This window comes from Ptychodera flava, chromosome 10 (genome assembly GCF_041260155.1).
Source record: "Ptychodera flava strain L36383 chromosome 10, AS_Pfla_20210202, whole genome shotgun sequence".
In the NCBI taxonomy this organism is placed as follows: domain Eukaryota; kingdom Metazoa; phylum Hemichordata; class Enteropneusta; family Ptychoderidae; genus Ptychodera; species Ptychodera flava.
In genome coordinates this window covers 11,646,755-11,654,609 of record NC_091937.1, presented here as the reverse complement: position 1 = coordinate 11,654,609, position 7,855 = coordinate 11,646,755, and the positions used below count along the sequence as shown (strand labels likewise).

Here is a 7,855-nt window from a genome sequence, read left to right as displayed (position 1 = left end):
AAAAACAAGTAATTTTCGGCTTGCTAAAAGTTTGTACAGTCAGCACTAGTCTGCGTTGCAATTCAGCCGTTGATATATTAAATAAGTTGGAGTCAATGATGAAAGACACCTCTGAAGTAGCTGTGGGTCCACAGCTGTGGTGGCGGGGTTAAAATCGTAAAAGTCAACCCCCCCCCCCCCCCGCAAAAGGCAGGAATCCCGTCTGAAAACACCACAGCTATGGACCCACAGCTACCTCTGAAGCGGCACATTTGGGTTTCATGTACACAAATCATTGCATCAGGGCAACTGCGCACCGAGCACTTTTACTTGATTCAGCAGGGAGTCGAAACGCGACATACCGCCATTTAAAGGCACATGAGCTGTAACTTTTTGCATTATTTTCATGATTTTTCATTCAAATTAAAATTAGTTCATGTGGATCAACTTACTGAAGGGTGTGCAAAGACGGGTTGTTGAGCACCTACTCAAACCGCACGTGTAACTATGAACAAGTCAAATAATAAAACGGTGCCGCACCCGATTATGGCGGCGCCCATGGCTTGTGTTCGCTGGAGTACACATAAAGCGTGAGTGTTGCACATGCGCGTTAGAATCTTCACAAGAAAATGGCGTCGCACAGTGGGAAACGTGCGCCCGGCCGTCGGATTCTGACAAGGAACGGAGACAACAGCGCAGTAATGCGTCTAAACGCCGTAACAAACTAGACATCGAAACCAGATCGGGAGATGGCTTCAGTTAGTGGAAAAAACAGGGCTTGCAAATCCCGATTTGGCGGAGGAGTTAATTGATTGGTAAGTATAGGACCGGACAGCGAGTGATACCGTGTCGAATAGCGAGTGCTTGACGCACCATGGGTTGTGCCGCGATGCCTTGATAAATTCAGTGTACATGTATTAATATTCAAAGAAGGTCACGTTTTAGCCTTTGAAAGATCAACTTTTGACTCTCCAAATGTTAGGAAATACCATAGCTTGAATAGAAATCACAACAAAATCTCATACTCGCGTACGGTAAGCTTACAACGCAGTTACGTACTGAATCGTTTCACACATCTTGTCGCAGTTACAACAAGAATCGAAGTAAACAGTAACTGTCCTCCCGGACCACAGTCCCTCCTTGTGGAGGGACTGTGCCCGGACCAAGCGACTGCTATTGCTACTGTTTTTAATACCGCCAGTTCTAAGCGCATGTTACGAGTTGGCAAACATCGCCTCTCGTAACATGTGGTTACAGGTGCAGCCAACGTAGCTGTGGAAACGCAGCTATCTGTTGGCGGGGTTGCGTGCGTCTTTATGTGGGTCAAAGGTCAACCCGCCACGGATAACGCAGCTATCTGTTGGCGGGGTTGTGTGCGTCTTTATGTGGGTCAAAGGTCAACCCCGCCACGGATAGCTGCGGGCCAACTGCGAGCGAAAGTGGGTCTATTACGACGACACAACATGTATCGGAACTTTGAACGGCAAAATAAACCACAGTGAGCGTAATTCAATAAAATGACCTATACCTGCCTGAACTCTGATTATTGCTTGTTCCCTAACTCCTTTTGTGAACAAAATTTCTGGTTCGTTTACGTTATTTCGGCTGATTTTCCAAGGAGTACTCAAGATTTTCACTCCAGCAGCGAACTTTGACTTCTATTGATATGCTAATACAGACGTCGCTCGTTCGGTCAGATCCTTATTAGCATATCAATAGAAGTCAAAGTTCGCTGCTGGAGTGAAAATCTTGAGTACTCCTTGGAAAATCAGCCGAAATAACGTAAACGAACCAGAATTTTGTTCACAAAAGGAGTTAGGGAACAAGCAATAATCAGAGTTCAGGCAGGTATAGGTCATTTTATTGAATTACGCTCACTTTGGTTTATTTTGCCGTTCAAAGTTCCGATACATGTTGTGTCGTCGTAATAGACCCACTTTCGCTCGCAGTTGGCCCGCAGCTATCCGTGGCGGGGTTGACCTTTGACCCACATAAAGACGCACGCAACCCCGCCAACAGATATCCGTGGCGGGGTTGACCTTTGACCCACATAAGACGCACGCAACCCCGCCAACAGATATCCGTGGCGGGTTTGACCTTTGACCCACATAAAGACGCACGCAACCCCGCCAACAGATAGCTGCGTTTCCACAGCTACAGCCAACGCAGCTACAGCAATATTTGAGGGCAGGGGAACTATTAATTTTGCTTGGGCAGGGGACAGATTTTAGCTGGCAGGGGAGCAAATTTTAGTTTGTTTTTTTTTGTCGGGCAGGGCAGATATCGGTTGGTTGTCCCGGGGACAGGGCTTTGCGAAAAAAAAAACGAGGAGAGGGGAAGCTACTTTTAAAACAGGGACGGGAAGTTGAGCCGTTATGTTTTCAGGGGAAATTTTTTCACAGGGCTGGGAAAATCAACAGGTTTTTCATCACAGGGTAGGGTAGCTCCATGTCCGCAGGGGAAATGGAGTGACAAAATTTAGGGGGGAATTTTTGGCAGGGCAGGGGAAATAGGCCTGTTTTTCCGCAACAGGGCAGGGGAGCTTCAAAAATTGACAGTGGGGAGGAGAAACAAGCAAAATAAGTGGGGAGAGGGTAAAATGAAGTTTGAGTGCGGGAGAGCAAGTAGAAAAATTTTCAGTGGCAGGGCAAATTATGAACAGCTAATTAATTACCCTAATGACTTAAAATTTATCAGTTCACATTACTTGTAATGCACAATATATCTCGTCATAGTAAAGACCCCTTTAAAAGTGCATTGTTCATTGGCTGCACCTGTGTTGAGCCAGTACAGCAAGAAATTTCGTGCACATCATCAGTTTCATCTGGTCATGGGAAATAAATAATTTTATCCTGTTGTGTAACCTTTCTGTATAAATTGTCCGAACTATGGATACATCTTTGCTTAATGAGTCAGAAAATACTTGTTAGTAGTAGCACAGACACTAAAAAAGAGGGTCTATGGTAGTAGGAAGTGACGATTTAAGATTTGTATTCAACATGATTCAATTAAGGTGTAACTACTGATCCTTTCAAGCAAAGTAAAAATTCCATTTGCTTTACAAGTGTATCTGTCTTGATCCAAAATATAATAGAAACATGTTTGTAAAGTAACCACTTTCTGTTTTTCCATGGACACTCAAACCTCATGATTGTAGACTTACTTCAGCCATTCGGTCATGGTGACAATCAAAAACCTGATAATGCCAGATGTTTAGATTGTTCAGCCTTTTTCTTCAATTTTCATCATTCCAGTCTGCTAACATTTTATTCCTTTCAGTTTCAGGTTTTGCAAACTACCATGCAATGTTGTGAATTGAATGGTGTCTTCAGTATGCTGTAGCTGCCCAAGTTGTGATGTACAGAAAGTACTCTATATGGATACATTTACCATTTTCCCTTTTACCGTAGTAGAGATGTAAACTTTCTTAAAAAGCATCACAATTGTATACATTTTAAAACGTTACCTTTTATTCAACACATCGTCACTGTTTTCAATCTTAAAAAAAGCTTTCACCTTTTTTACAGTAAATGAGACAGTAAGCATGCAAGATAAAACATTCAAAATAAGAAAAATTCATGTAAAATTAGGGTAAATCCCTTTCAGGTCTAAGCCCCTATTTATAGGGTGAATTCGGGTACTTTACTGGGAACTCAGGCAGGAAAGAAATAAAAAAATTAGGACAATGATTGCACTGAATGTCTTGTCACATTGAGGAATGTCTGTCCCCAGGACTTGCAAAATCCTGGTTATTGGACGAGTGTCTCTGTAAATACATAACATGTATGCAAATAAACGTGTACAACAATAAGTGTAAATATAAAACTTTACGTGAAAAATTCACATCAGTTGCTCCGTAGACATGAAGATAGCCATTGATGAATTTGATAGAAGCAGATATTCAAATTTGTACATGAAATGAGAAATATGGCACACTAATACACATCACCATGAAAGGGTGATACAGTTGTTTGGCAAAAGCCAACTGTACTCGACACAACTACTTGACACACAACAGTTAAAATGGATGGTACGGTAAACAAGATATGTTGAGGTCAACAAATTAAAACAGTACAGTTCATGAGACTTCCCCCTGGTATATATACATACACCACACAATAAATTCCCACAATTTGGTTTGATTTCTACACACGACATTAGAATTTTTGTAACTTTTTCAGTTCTGCCTGAAAGCAATAAGGCAAACCCTCTAGACAAATGTAAATGTAAATTTCTTTTGTCTTTCTGGTGGATGGAGGAAACAATATCTTTTGTTTCATGAAACAGGTGCAACTAGTCTCCCTACTTTCAACCACATTCTGTATGGCTGAGGACACAATCAGGGAAATTTTATGAAAATACTATCTCCTCTCTCAATCAAGCATAATTTTCTGAGTCATTTAAAATGGTAATTTAGAAGAATGGTGTCCTTAAAAGTACATTTTCAGAATTAAAGAAACCAGTCTGTGAATTTGTGTACACAGGGGAGACTTTGTAGATTTCACTGAAGAGTCTCTGAGTGTATAAATCATGATTAACGTGTATAGGAAATATCAAGTACTGTGCCAAATGGGAGGTAACCAAGCTGCTGTGTTTGGGTTAAATGAGCTATATATCTTGTTATCATTTTGTCACAATTATGCAATTCAGCACCATTTTACAAGTGGTATAGCCACAAACTGATTACATCAAATCACTGTACACAAGACACACACACCCTGAAAGTTATGGCACTGTGTATCGTGTATGGCAGTTTTGACGTCATCAGTTAGTGGCTATATCACTTGTAAAATGATGCCTGCAATTCCCTTTATGCAAAATGTGTTGGAATGAACCCTGTATATTGACCAAACTGATCAGGATATTTATCTCTTATTGCCCAAACACAGCAACCTGGTATCACTCTAGTTTCCTGCGCCAGGTTTCCCATGCTCCCACAAAATAAATTGCTGGTATGCAGCATGCCTCTTGCACTTGTGGTAGTCATCAAAGTCATTGGTGGCCATCATATGCATCCCATAGGCTCTAGCAACTGCAAGGACTCCTTCATCAAGGCAGATAACTCTGAAATCCTGAAAAAATATGATATTTTTTCAATATGTATTGCTTTTGTTTATATTTGCCATTATTGGATAAATTCTCATTGATCTCTACTTCCTTTCCCAAAGTTCTGAGTTTGGTACTAGTTTGCTTGTCTCAAAAATATTTTTGGAAGAACAGTAACACTGTTACAGTATCTATGCTGATCTTCTGAGAGGTGTTCTTCCTTTGAAATACCAAAATGAGGATTTTTATGTACACATGTAACAGTCTCGTCTTACATTTTAGAATTCCTCTGTGACCATGCCAGTGCATTCTCAACACTCAAGAGCATTACGTATCCAAAAGTCATTACATAAATAATTTGCCCAGTACACATGGTTTTCCATCTCAGTCAGTTGGTATTAATCACATTTACAACAATTATTACACATGCATCAAGACTTTTTACCAGATCTGATCTAAAAGCAAAGGATGACTTGCAGTTGATTGGATTTATTGCATTAAATTGACAATTCAGTCCATAAATGACCATGGGTAGGGACAATATGGTTAAAGTAGGAATACCCTAATAACTTGTATGATGATTTTCTTAGAAAAATTTCATGGCAAATGTCTGCTTGTTTGCATTCAGTTCATAAACATACTGACTAGCAATCTGGAGATACAGAGCCCAGGCACCTCCCCACAACATTTTCTCTCAGCAAGGGTTGGCATCTGCCGACAGTTTTGACGGACACATCAATCTTGACTGCTTTGTGAAGGTCCAGGATGGGATCCTCCAGCCTGTTCAGATAGGACTGCAAAGTCAAATATTAAACTTATGTCCCTCTCAACCACCTGCAACAGAAGATCATGCTTCTGTTCTGGTGTCATTTTCTGCAGCATCTCCTGAAAATAAGATGATATTATTGTGATGGCTATATGCTGATGTCAATCTGTATGCCCCATTATCACGGTGTGTATACAAAGCAAAAATTTTACTTACATGAAGAGTATTTTTCCGTTGCTGCACATCTCGCAATGCCTCATCTGCTCTTGTCACAAGCCTTCCCCATCTAGCCCCTCTTCCTCTGCCCCAACCTCTGCGTCCCTGTCCTCACCCTCTCCCTGTGCCTCTCCCTCTACCCCTGTCTCCCTCTTCTTGCTTGGGATTCAGTTATTACAGAACTATCAGTAGAATCGGTCGGTGATGTCTGCAAAATGAAAGAATCAGAAAAATTACAAAGGAGATTCAAATGTAGATATACTGCACTCTGCCGGTCACTGGTCAGTGTTGAGTTTTTCTTTGTTACCATCTTCTCTTCTAAACAAAGCAAAGTAAGTAGTCGACACTTTACTTTAATTCTTGACCATAACATGGCAAGTAAACTGTGGGTTAACTCTTGGTGGAAATTAAGATGTGTAAAGTCAGACTAAAAATTTGGAAGGAAATATGCTTTTGATGCATAACATATATATTTGACATTTTCAAAGCCACTGCATAAAAGGACCACCTTTGTCATTTATGTTGTATATAGACCCTCAAGAAATACACTATAAAATGTGTTGTTTATCCTTCAAATTTCTCAGCAAATTATACTTCAATCAAAAGCCATGGCGAAAATACAAATCACAATAAAACAGCTGTTTGTCCTTGTTCTGGTATCACCATAGCAACGTTATAGTCACAAGTGCGAACAACGCCGTTTTCTCCATGCTCAAATTTCATCGCTTTGAAAAGAAAATTTCTAAAACGAGTTGGCATAAGTTTACAGTTGTAGTACACATCACACAGCCTTGTTGTACCTTTCTTTCTACCTCCATGGTTGTAATGCTACCGTAATCATCACGAAGCTTGCTAATAGTCTATAAACTCTCAAACATAGAAGTAGGATCGGGGCCGTATGTCTCAACAGTTCGATTAGAGCTTACTGAAACACACAAGGTTATTAACACAATAATTCCGAATCTGTGTAAATTAAGTAATCCGTTTTCAAAATGGCTCGGAAATTGACAGTGTTCAGAAATAAGATCGACTGCATTTGGTCAATGCCGCTCATGGTTCAACCGCATGGCTCACTCAAGCCAAATATAAGCGAATACGTTCGTAATTACAAAACCCGAACGGCGTATCGCTAACTGAAAACCATTCTGGGTAAATCCAGATTCAAAACGAATTACTAGTTCTGGAAATCCATGCGAAACAACGAACCACAACGAGACTCTAGCGTACGCTATGGGCAGCTACCCGTACGCTTTACCGGACTGCGACCAGCGGCCGCCCGGCTGGGCCAAATTCACAAACAAGCTCTAGTTCCTTGTCATTTCAATCGCATCGTTTATGCCTACAACTGTTGTAACACCCTCTTTGTTCCAATGAAACATCGAACTGGAGAACAATCAGCATTAAATACTACGTTTGAGGGGCAGAAAACACGTGAGTTTGTTTACAAAATAGAGCTTACATTACCTCATGCGTTCACTCCATTGTTGTCGAGTTGCGAATGGGGTCACTCTCCGAAATCGCGCAGTATCACACAGCAAGATCCCGCTCTCGTCCTCCGTGTGACGTTGCATTAGCTGTGTTCTTGGTCACGTGACTGCTTTTGCGAAATGGCGGTACATTTAAAATGAGGCGATATCGCGTGAATTTCCTTGCGTTCTGTGTCGTTTGTGACTGTCCTAGTATGTTAGTTGAAGGGTATATCGCTTAATTGCAAGAATTCAATCAACATTCGAGACGTTTGGGGGTTATTTTAGGGTAAATGAAATGTTAAAAGTTACAGCTCACGGGCCTATATAATATTCGTTCACACACATTCAGATAAATAGGGCCGTTCAGAGTTTACGTCAC

General features: G+C 41.0%; 2 long non-coding RNA genes across 2 annotated transcripts; one reads left to right on the top strand and one right to left on the bottom strand.

The window, feature by feature from the left end:
* Window positions 1–350: 350 nt before the first annotated feature.
* Window positions 351–3,678, top strand: LOC139142005 (uncharacterized). Its single transcript, XR_011554278.1, has 2 exons — window positions 351–794; window positions 3,259–3,678. It is a non-coding gene; the product is annotated as an uncharacterized lncRNA (long non-coding RNA).
* Window positions 3,423–6,922, bottom strand: LOC139142004 (uncharacterized). The gene is made up of 2 exons (XR_011554277.1): window positions 6,008–6,922; window positions 3,423–5,051 (listed from the first exon to the last, which is right to left on the bottom strand). It is a non-coding gene; the product is annotated as an uncharacterized lncRNA (long non-coding RNA).
* Window positions 6,923–7,855: the final 933 nt, after the last annotated feature.